The sequence below is a fragment of the Pteropus vampyrus genome, unplaced genomic scaffold (genome assembly GCF_000151845.1).
Source record: "Pteropus vampyrus isolate Shadow unplaced genomic scaffold, Pvam_2.0 Scaffold242, whole genome shotgun sequence".
NCBI lineage: Eukaryota > Metazoa > Chordata > Mammalia > Chiroptera > Pteropodidae > Pteropus > Pteropus vampyrus.
This window is the reverse complement of record NW_011889023.1, coordinates 1361413-1373455: the sequence shown is the minus strand read 5'-3', so window position 1 is coordinate 1373455 and position 12043 is coordinate 1361413. Positions and strand designations below refer to the sequence as shown.

Here is a 12043-nt window from a genome sequence, read left to right as displayed (position 1 = left end):
AGGCCTGGATGCTGGATTAGCAGCTATTCAACACCAGTCACTAACGGATGCTTCCTGGGGGTGTGGATAATGGTTTCTAGGATAGTGTTAGTTGCTGATGGCTTTGTTCAATGCCACAAGAAAGAACCCAGCAAACTGAATACTTTTGTCTGCTTTTGCTTTCTGAAGGAATACATAATTTACATTCTAATTTAAATTCTTTTCTCTCTTCCACAACAAAACCATCACAATTTATTTTTAACATTATTAACTACCAAGTACCAGATTTATGATTGTTATGATTTCAACACATTTTAGGGAAGGAGGCTGCATTTGCACTTCCAGGGTCCAGGCCCCCATGCAGACAACAAACAGGTTGGTCAGGAGGCAGAGCCAAGGGCACTGGTGTCAGCTACCTACAATAAATGCCACTTAAAGGAAGTCTGTGATGCTCCTAAAAGAGACTGATAAGGCCCCATCATGTTTGAGTGGAATATGGGTTCTGATTTGGCCTTCCTGTCATGATTAAGTCACACAAGTGTAACCACATGTCCTCATTCAACCCACCTTGTGGTCCCTGCAAATCAGAAAAGAGCAACAAGCACAGCTGCTCTTTGAGGACTGAAGACAGGAACTTGGTCTCATTCATTCTTCGTTCTGATTACGCCAAACAACTGATCCATACACAAGAGCATAAGAATCACTGCTGAGCTCAGATTAATTAAAGATACATGAAGTTCTCTACAGCATTAATTGCTTAAAACCACAAAGAATTTCTCAGTCAGACTGCCAAGGAAAATATGTTGCCAAGGATAATAACCACACAACCCTACATGATCGGGAAGTACAAACGAGTGTGCTTAGTAAATATCAGTTTGCTGAACAAAGATGGATTCTACATACTTGCAAGTGTGGCTTACTCTTTAAGTTTAAAAAAAAAAAAAAAAAAAGCTGCATGAGATCACCGCCAGCATTTCCTTTGACTTTAGTTAACCTCAGTGAAGTTCTCTCAAGTCTCAACACCACAAAACCTTCCCCAAACTTGCTAGCGTATGCTCCTCCCACACATCACCACAGCATGAAGTAGTATCTGTTTACCAGAACGACTCTGGGAAAGTTTATCTAATAAAAATGAAGTAATTCTCTACATTCCTAAGTTTCATTCCAGCTCAAACTTCTCTCAATCACTTCTCAAGTTTCATTTTCCTAACTTGTTCTAACGATTTACTAAAAAGCCGAGCAGTTAGGGCACTAAGTAAATAAACTGTCTTACAAAAGCAGTGTTCTATCCTCTAAGTTACCGGTCCTAAATTGAATCACTATGCAAGTCAGGAGTTTGGATACCTCCAAATGGAGCTCAAAGGTGTGCAGATACAAGTGATTAGACATTCTAATAAGCCAGGACAACATTATTGTATTTAAAAATATTCATAGTCCTTGTTTTCAAATTAATTCCATCATCTCACTTATCTTTACCTACAGAACCAGAGCATACACTTGTGGGACATTTTCGGTGTATATTGGTAACATACATTCACTCAACAAACATTTTTGAGTGTCTGCTATGGTAGTGGGCACTTGGAATATCAAAATAAGCCAATAAGGACAGCCACTGCCCATGTTAGGTGGGCATGATGTAAAAACAAGCCATGGGGAAAGAACACTGACACCACAAAGGTATCGAGGACACTTCCAGAGAAAGTGACAGCTGGGGCAATCCTTGAGAACAGATGGGCGCAGAATAAAGATAATGAGAAATGATAGATTTCAGAGACTCGAGGGTGTGAAATGATATATTTCAGAGACTCAGCATCTTTCCAAAAAAACATACGGAGAAGAGGAAACACTGATCTGAAGTTTTGTTGTTTTTACAACAGTTAAAAGTTTCAATTTTGCCTACAGCCATGCCATCCTGAACAAGCCCGATCCCGTCTGATCTCGGAAGCTAAGCAGGGTTAGGCCTGGTTAGTTCTTGGATGGGAGACCACCTAAGAGGACCAGATGCTGTAGGCATAAAAAATAAAAAATAAGGGATTGTAAACTGACAAGATCCTTGCAATCTGTGAAGTCAAAAAAGGGTTGCCTCACCTAAAAAAAAAAGTTTCAATTTTGGTTGTTTGCCAATAACATTGACTGATATTCATTCCTCTGAATCCTAAATTAAACCCAATCTAATACTAGCAACAAAGAAAATCTGTTTGAAGACTTCAACTAATTGAGACTAGATATTCAACTCATGACTCTACCCCAAACTCGGGGGTTTTTTTACCCCTCAGCGCCTGGTCTTCCTAGGTGGTCTCCCATCCAAGTACTAACCAGGCCCAACTCTGCTTAGCTTCTGAGATCAGATGGGATCAGGCTTGTTCAGGGTGGCATGGCCATAGACCAAACTCAGGTTTTAAAAGTAGGCTGTCTACGAAATATGTAAATACTGGGCATATCAATTCATTTTATAAACTGTTACTCTGTCAATCTACCAGAAGGTGGAGATATTGTACTCCAGACGTTTATCTCTCCATTATCTCAGCATACAACTGCTAAGAATTCCTGTGCCTGTCACCCGTTTTGAGAAGTTAAAAAACAAAACCGCATTATTTTACAATACAGTGGCTAATTATGTTTTAATGACATAATTCCTGCCACCCTCCTCCACTACTCTAAATCAGTGCACTAACCTTGTAAGATTTAATGCTTCACATAGAGAAACACAAAAAGGCACATTTGCACTGAATGTTTTCTAATAGAATACACTTTTTAAAGCACATCTTCAATTATTTTACAACAAAGCTCAAAAAAATGATATACTGAATTAGGAACACTTCAGCATGACAATTAGGATCCTCTACCTTATGCCCCACCCACCCACCTCTGCTAACTTTCCTGACATCATGCCTTTGGTAACACCTTTATTTTAATCCCAGAGTGACTTTCAACCCATACTAACACAAAAAGAGTAGTCTGTCTAATAAGAATTACTTCAGATATTACTTCCTTCATAGATCTTTTTAGAGGGCAACTTCTCAACTCACTTCCTTTAAATATCTCTGTATCTTCATATGTTTATATTGAGCCTTGCAGTAAAATCCTGTGTCCTTATCCCAATATATTTCTCAATGTCCAGTGGACTCTTGTCTGCAGCCACACACACACACACCACCCCCCACACCACCACCCCCCCACACACACTTACTTATAAAATCACTTGTCAACAGTCTTTTTTTAAAAAAAACTATTTTTTTCATGGTGTAATCCAGTAAATAGTTCCTAAGGTTAAAATAAATTCATTGAAAATGTTCATATCTATCAAAATGTTCATCAGTAGGGACTGATTAAATAAGTTGCAGGATACTACAAAGTCATGAAAATAATGAATAAGGTATATCTATACAGGGTTACCTTGAGTAAGTCAGAGACAGCAAGTGGGGAAAAAGCAAAGTGCACTAGTGTCTTATTATCCAATAAAGCAAATGGGAAAAAAGTGGGATGTGCCAATAACAAAGTTTTTGTACTTACTTTAAAAAAAAAAAAAAGATTTAGGGGAAAGAAACAAAATAGAACATTTACAGAACACCAATAAGTAGGAAAACCAACTCTAAGGGCAGCTAATGATGGGCTGGATGGGAACTAACTAGAAACAACAGACATGTTTGAGGATTACGTGTGTTAAACTCTCTCTATTTGTAGTATGAATACACAAGGGATGTTTATATATAACCAGTCTTATTACCGACAGGGCAGAGTCCAGCCTGGAAGCAATGCTGGAGAAAGTAAATGTGTGTCTGTGACCATGTGCAGTGAGCTGAGGTGGCGGTCATACTGTGGGTATGCAGAGGGTTCTGAGGAAAAGATTAATCAGGTTGAAATCCCATAGTACTTTAATCTAAGGGTTCCACAAAATAAAATAGGAAGGCGTTGAAGGAACATAGAACTATTGAGTATGAATCAAAACAACATAGAAAAAAACAAAACACTGATCATTTTAGCTTTTTCCTCCTTTTGGGAGAAGGGGACAGTAAGAATTCTGAAAGAAAACATGTTTATATTTTTTAATTTTTAATTATTTTTTGTTATTACCATCATTATTATTTTATTACTTTATATATTGAGCCTGGTGTCTAGTTGTTAAATAAAGCCAAGTTGTGTTGCTAAACATCATAACAAAATATCTAATTTTAAAAATACATGAAGATATGACAGTTTGTCAGGATAAAATGTTTTTGCAAATATTAATAAGATATTGATTTCCAATTCTAATAGAGAGAAGTGTGTACAAGCTAATCTTCGTATTTAAGCATATCCACGAAATAACTCAAAAAATCCAAAATGGTGGCAAAGCTGATTTTAAATCCTGCATTGAAATACGTCTGAGTCATTCATGAATATGTCCACCCATTGATTCCATGCGTTCACAGTCAGATAGCTGGGGCCAGTCTTCAAAACCTGAGTGACAGGTGAAGTGCATAAATAAAAGAAGAGTTCACTCTGGAGACTTTCCTGCTGAGAGAAACAACAGTGTAAAAACAGATTTATATCAATCACTGACATCCAGTAGGAAAAAAATCTATGAAAATCGATGAAATATAAAACTAAATGCCTCAGAAGAAGACAAATATCATTGTTTTTATTCCATAAGCCCCTTTTGATATTCTTCTTTCCTCCATGGGTTTCATCTTCTACGTGGTTGCTCTAGCCTTACTCTCTCTCTCTCTCTCTATGAATCTCTCTTATCATTATTATCACCCTACCAGTACTCTGATCATCAAAATTTCTGCTCTCAGGACACAGGTCTGCATGGCTGTCCAAAGCTATGGTAATAACTGATAAGGGACCAGGCGGTTGGAGTGAGCGGAACAAAACAGGTTGGAAGGTAGGGCATCTGCCAAGAAAACAGAAGTTCCTCCATGTGTCTTTTGTAAGATTAGAGGTTCCAAAATAGGGAGGCAGGAATGCTCACACCTGACCACATCTCTGAACTATCTGGACACTTTTGAAAATACAGATTCCTGAGCCAAAAACACAAGGATTCTGATTTGGTTCATTTGAAGCAGGATCCTGGAATCTCCCTAGGTGATGTTCATGGCCAGTCATGCATATAAACAAAGATCTTAAAAGAGTCGGAGAGAACTGCTTCAGAGTCTCCAGGTAAGCAGCGGGCATGGAAGACAATCCAGAGGCTCAGGGGGAAAAAGCAGCCGCTCCAGGTGTTTCTCTTAAAAGTCTCCCAAACGTAGAAAGAGAAACCATAAGACTTGCCTTTGTCCACCTGTTAGTAAGCTTCTATAGCCAAAAACTCTACTAAGGAAGACAATCTGTCTTGACACCTATAATCCTGAGAACACAAGATGAAAAGATAATTCACCAAGTTCTTCCTGACTACGCACATGTTCATCCTCCCTAATTTCAAGGCAAGTGCAAACTTAACCACCAATTCTACCACTTGTCCTGTCATCTAGTCATTATCATCTGCATCATTTCATTTGCCTGCCATTACTCTCTTTACACATCTCATATCAGATTAAAATTTTATGTATATATACAATCAGTAATTCTTGATGAAAAATTACACTTTTCCTGTGCAACTCACTCTCAGATGCTTGATGAGTTAATGAATCAGTACTCACTGTTCATCTGGTTGTAAGAACAAGCCACTGGGCTAGAGAAGAAATACTAAACTCTGAATCTTAAAACCAGCTCCAAAGTCCATTCCTTCCATCTCCTAGCTTGGGCAATTTAGCTAAATTTTCTTAAGCTCTATTTTCTCATCTGCAAAAACAGAAATAGTTGACCCACAAATAGTTCCTATGGAGACCCTCTGTAAAGTGCTCCTCAATCACGTATATGAGAGTATGTGTGTTTTGATCCAATCCTTTTGGTCAAATTGGGTTTTCCTTTTGAGTCCCCCAGCTATGCATTCTCTATCTTTCTTGCCCTGCTACCTGCCATTACAACTATAAAACAGAGGCCACGGAGGCGGGCAACCAAAATGGCGTAGATGATAGAAGCTCTGTTTATCCCTCTGGTGACCAAATCAAAATTGTGACAGAAATAAGGAGCAGCAGCAAGGAAAAATCACCTGGGATCTAGATAAACAAGCCATACAACTAGGGAGAAATCCAAGAAAGCACTCTGCAATGGCAGAAGGTAGGACGGGGCGAGGATGCGAGGCTGCCTGGTCTCGAGCGGCTGAGTGAGATTGAGGCTGCAGTAGCAGCAGGCTCCTCTTAAAGGGGCCGTGTCCCCAAGAGGATTTTTGCTGTGATGTACTTGCTCGCTCTGAGCACCAATGCCTATTCGGCTGAGCGCAGGGGACACCACAGACTTACAGGGAGACACAGTCGGAGTGAGGGCCGAAGCGAGACTCACCCTGTACAGAAGTGCCAGCGGTATCCATTGTTCCCTGTTGAGCCTTCTCCCGCTTCTCAGAGAGCGGACACAGCGCCGCCATAGCCGTGACATCATCAAACTGGATAACAGAGGTCGCTCTGCCCAGAGGATTGTCTGAAACCTCGCTTCCCCCAACTCATGGCCCCACCCAAACCACATCCTGGTGTATCCTCAGTGAGTCAAGTGCTCCTTGCTGAGCAGCGCCTAGACTCACCCTTGAAACAGCTGGCCTCAGTTTCTGGTGTGGCCTTTTGAGGTAACTATAAGCACAGCATCTGTGGATTGCTTGCTGAATCTTAACAGGTGGCCCCAGAGAGGTAGAGGCTTGAGATTATTTCTGTCACAATTTTGATTTGGTCACCAGAGGGATAAACAGAGCTTCTATCATCTACGCCATTTTGGTTGCCCGCCTCCGTGGCCTCTGTTTTATAGTTGTAATGGCAGGTAGCAGGGCAAGAAAGATAGAGCTGAACCCCTCTCAGGACTGTGCCACTCGACACCTACTTCACAAATCCATACTAATAAGACCTGGAGACTAGGAGCTTTGCTTAGTACACAGAAACAGACGCAGAAAGGTAGCCAAAATGGGAAGACAAAGAAGCAGAAACCATATGAGAGAACAGAACAGAGATCCAGATATAATGGAGTCAACTAATCTAACAGATGCAGAGTTCAAAACACTGATTATGAAGATGCTCAATGAATTTTTGGGAAATGTAGATAAATTCAGTGAGAACTTCAACATAGAGATAAAATACATAAAAATGGAAACGGAAATTATAAAAGGGAACCAGTATGAAATAAAGGACACATTATCTGAGATGAGAAATATATTAAATAGAATAAACAAAGGAATAAACAGAGTGAATAAAGAAAAGGATCAAATGCCCTATCTAGAGGACAGGAAAGCCAAGGACACTCAATCAGAATAGCAAGAGATAAGATGCCAAGACTATAAAAATGATTTAAGGAACATATGGGACACTATTAAGGATTCAAATATCCGTCTGATCCACATAACTGAAGAAAATCAAGATGCTGAACAGCTGTTTGAAGAAATAATGATGGAAAACTTCCCTAACCTGGTGAAAAAAATGGACATTAAACCCTAGGAAGCTCAGAGAATTCCAAAAATCAGAGATCCAAAGAGGCCTACACCAAGACACATCATAATTAAAATGCCAAAGGTTAAATACAAAGAGAGAATCTTAAAAGCAGCAAGAGAAAAACAGTTAGTTACCTACAAGAGAGCACCCATAAGACTGGCAGCTGATTTCTCGAAAGAAACTATGCAGGACAGAAGGGCTTGGCAAAAAATATTCGACAGGATGAAGACCCAGGATCTATAACCAAAAATACTTTATCCAGCAAAGCTATCATTTAGAGTTGAAGGACAGATAAAGAGCTTCCCAGACAAAAATAAGCTGAAGGAATTTTTCACCACCAAGCCAGTATTACAGGAAATGTTGAAGGGACTTCTTTAAGAAGAAAAAACATGTATCAAAAACAGGAATAAAGAATGGTAACAACTACATTCCTATCAATAAGTACCTCAAATGGAAAAGAATTAAGTGTTCCAACTAAGAGAGTAGATGAATGGAAAGAACAATTGGTGATAGATAGAGGGGAGGGGAGTTTGGGGAGCTGGGAGTATGGGGTAAAGGATTAAAGAAGTACAAATTAGTAGCTGATGGATGGTCACAGGGATGTGGAGCATGGCACAGGGAATGCAATTAGCATGAATACATTGGCTATTTGGAGGGTTAGGGGAGGGAGGGAGCAATTGGAGTGATCGTTTTATGAAATATATAGATGTCTAACCAATGTACTGTATACTTGAAACTAATTAAAATAAATAAATTGGGGGGAAAAAAAAACAAAAAAAACAGAAGCCACAAACTGGCTTCCTAAAAGCCAAATACAGTGCATGGTTAGGTTTTGTTGTGGCCCACAAAAAGTTAGGCATTCATAAAGTTGAAAATATTTGATTTAGATAACAACATGCAAAATCAGGAGAAACCTGCAAGTGCAGTTAAGAGCACAGGCTCCATGAGCTACTCTGCCAGGGTCCAAATGCCAGCTCTAGGAGCTGTCGACCCAACTTAACATCTCTGTGCCTCAGTGTGTGGAGAAAGAAAGATAACCGTAATCAGGCTCCCTCCTGACACCCTTAGCAGAAGAAAACTCAGCACTTTTCCCCTTATCTAACTATGTCCCTGGTACGCATATGTAGGCTCCCATCATCTGGCAGTGTGCCACTATCGTTTAACCTGTGTATAGAAGGCACCTCTGCCATGTGGGGGTGGAGGGGGTGAGGGAGTACCGTGTCCTTGCTGGAGAACTGCTGTCCTGTGAAGTCGGCTGTGCCCTTGATGGAATAAAGAGCTCTGTCACAGTTGCCTATAGTTCTCCGCGTTTTCCTTCAACTGCCTGAGTCTTGTGGCCCTTACTCCGGAACGGCAAATTTGCAGCAACACCCTCAGTTTCCTCAGCTATTACAGAAAAGGTGTGAGAGAGGACTGTAGTGAAACCCACCCAGCTTATGCGGTTGCTGTGAGAACTCAATGAGCTAAAACTTATAAAATGTTTAGAACAGTCAAACACAGTCAGCATTCAAGATTCTGATTACACTAGCTCATCCACAGATGAGGTAACACTGGATCCTGACAAACTTTAGCTGAGTGTCAGCTGATCACTGCATGGGCCATGAGCTCTCTACTTCTCTACAATTCCTTGACTCCGAAGACCTTAACAGGGTCTACCTCACTTATCAGGACCACCGGCCATCAGGTGACTACTTGCAATGCTATTCTTTTGGCCTTGGACTTTGTAACTACTGGTTCCACAAAGAAGACAAGTATCATTTTCTCCCCAGCCATACTCAGTAACAGGTATGCGGAGCACCCTATGGAGAAAGCAAGAAGCACAGGAGAGCACTGGGAATGACTAATGTGTGTTTCTGAGACTCAGAATAAACAGCACCTAACTGCTATAAGTCACACAAGTCTTTAGAGCTGCAGCTTAGAGATGGGTAATGCCAAAGCATCCATTTAATCAGCATAATGTTTACAGCTGAAAGACTTTGCAATGTGCCCTGATAGTAACCAGACTCCAATGGCTCATCCTTCTGTCTGTCCTTGCATCTATTTACCTGCAGTGGAAGCCAACAAGCCTCGGTATGCACACTGGTGTTCTTAGCCCCATTAGTCACAGCAGCAGCAAGGACAACATAGATCCAGAATGGATCCCTCGGGCAAAGCCAAGTAGAGAGCCTCTCTAAACAAGCTGTGGGTCCCTTGGGGCCTCTGCTGAGTTCATTAAATGAATCGACAGTGACTATTAAGTTTGTATGTGAGACACAAAATAAGAAAATGAACTTCATGAGGAAAAGGACTTGGGTCTGACTTAGTCACCACTTCATCTCTATTGCCTAAAACACTGCCAATTATATAGTGGGTATATATAAAGTATCTAGAACACTAGCTGGAATTATCATAGCGTATATGTAAATACTACTGACTATTATAACTGTAAACGTATATATTATGTTTTTAAATCAAACTGAACTTTATGAGTTAAGCCGTTAGCCCATAATTTGGCAATGGAACAACCTAAGTGAACACGCCTGAAGTGCAGGAGCCTTATAAAGAGCTTTTCAGAGCACAGCTTTTCTTCTTTCTTAGCTGGTTCTGAGTCACACACTCTGATGAGGCCTTTGTAATAAAATTCTGAGTGCTTCCAAATCTAGCTGCGCACTACACTATTCAGTGGGGAAAACACTGGAGCTTCCTGCTCAACATTACACATTATATTATAAAACCCGAGAGGAACCAAAAATACAAAGAGGCCCTGCCTTTCGCTTTGAAAACAAGCACATAACACAAACATAACAAAAGATTAATTTATCTGAAGTCCTATTCATGATCTATTTGTCAATAATGCTTGAACATGGAAAAATTAACGTGGAAAAAAACCAACAGGAGCACCATCTCTCACCTAACACACGTGGTCATTGGTGTCAAAACGCTGCTTTACTCAAATGGTAATTACACATTTCCAGGTGGCCCCAATTACCTACCCACCTGTGAACATACTACATTGTGTGGCTGTTGACGATTTCCTCTTAACAGGGTGTTTCGGAGAGAACCATGCCTTATCTACCTCAATTACCCACCATAAGGTCTCCACCTCTTACCACATGTTGAATTTGGCAATGGCAAGGTTTTAAAAGAAAATATATTTAGGTTGTTGCCTGGCTATTCATTTGCCAGACGATGTGGAAATGGGGCGGGGGGCGGGGGGATGGCTGTAAAAAATTTCAAGTAGAAATTTTGGATCACTGAAGGAAAAGAACTACCAGAGGCTAGCCTGGCACCCACAGAGATCCAAACATCTCTATCTTCCTCCTTGTCTCCATCTCCCAGCCTTAAGTTCTAGTTGGCTAACTCAGCAGAGTTGACATTCAACCCACTATCTCGTGGTTTCTGTCAACTTCCTGATTTCAGTCGTTCTTCAAGACAAGTAAGGACCTGTATAAAACAGTCTCAATTTGGAGCACACAGTGAGACATGTTCTGAAATGAATGTTGCCTGACTTGCAGATGAAAGGCTAGAGGCAGGTAAGGAAAACGCTTTTCCATGCAAGAATGTGAGTGTACGTGAATGGTGCGTGAGAATGGAAAAGATGTCGGAACTGGGTAGCAGTACTGCACTATCCCCATTGTCTTACTTTTGTTTGAAAACTATAATTGGTTGGAATGGTAATATATTGGCTCATGCTGATTTGGGGATCCAAATCTGAAATTTTATCATTGATGATTATTTATGATTTCCATTTGTGGCTTTTAAAATATATCTGTGATGAAGAGATATCAAAGAAAATGCTTAAAAGGTATTCATCTAGGACGAACATTTCAAAAGCTTATAAATGTGTATCAAAATTGCCTCTAAAAATTACAAAATCAATTACTACAAAAATATGAGTCCATGTGAACACGTTTTTGTTTACAATTGCATGTGTGCAAAGATATATAGTGTCTATTTGTACATATATAGGTAAAAAACTTTTTATCTTTGTTATTAGGATAACTTCCATTAACTAATTAGATATTTATTTACCTTTAAAGAGAATTATAAGCTGCAAAAACATCTCTATGCATAGCAAAAATTTAAGTTCAAATGTAATTTATTATGATCTATGACTAATCAGCTCAGTTATTTAAAATACTTCAAACATAAATTTAAGTTATACACAGGGGAACTGGCATAGATCCACATTGTCAGCATATTCGACCAAGCTCATGCAATCCGTCTAGTCAAGAAATATATATCTATAGATATATGTCTATAGATATATATCTATAAAATACATACGTATACACACACATACACATATCTATATACATATACATCGTGTATATTGTGGTATGTGTGTATATATATACGCAAATGTGTATGTACACACACATACACACACAATTGAATACTGTGTAGCCATAAAAAAGAAAGGAAATCCTGCCATTTGCAACCAAGTGGATGGACCTTGAGGGCATTATCTAAGTGAAATAAGTCAGAGAAAGACAAATGCTGTATGATCTCACTTATATGTGGAATCTAAAAAAAAACCACACATAGAAAAAGAGATCAGATTTGTGTTAACAGAGGTGGGGGTGGGGATGGAG

At 39.7% G+C, this 12043-nt stretch overlaps 2 protein-coding genes and 2 pseudogenes across 24 annotated transcripts in view; 2 read left to right on the top strand and 2 right to left on the bottom strand.

The window, feature by feature from the left end:
- Positions 1-12043, bottom strand: part of MED12L (mediator complex subunit 12 like) — a 317720-nt gene that overhangs the window by 137566 nt on the left and 168111 nt on the right. The gene's annotated exons all lie outside the window — the stretch shown is intronic.
- LOC111729004 lies at positions 1874-1992 on the top strand (annotated as a pseudogene).
- Positions 2247-2365, bottom strand: LOC111729002 (annotated as a pseudogene).
- P2RY14 (purinergic receptor P2Y14) overlaps positions 10917-12043 on the top strand; it is a 54976-nt gene continuing 53849 nt past the window's right edge. The window contains exon 1 of the mRNA XM_023519965.1: positions 10917-10981. The gene's annotated coding sequence lies outside the window, so the exon portion shown is untranslated. The remainder of the gene's footprint in view (positions 10982-12043) is intronic.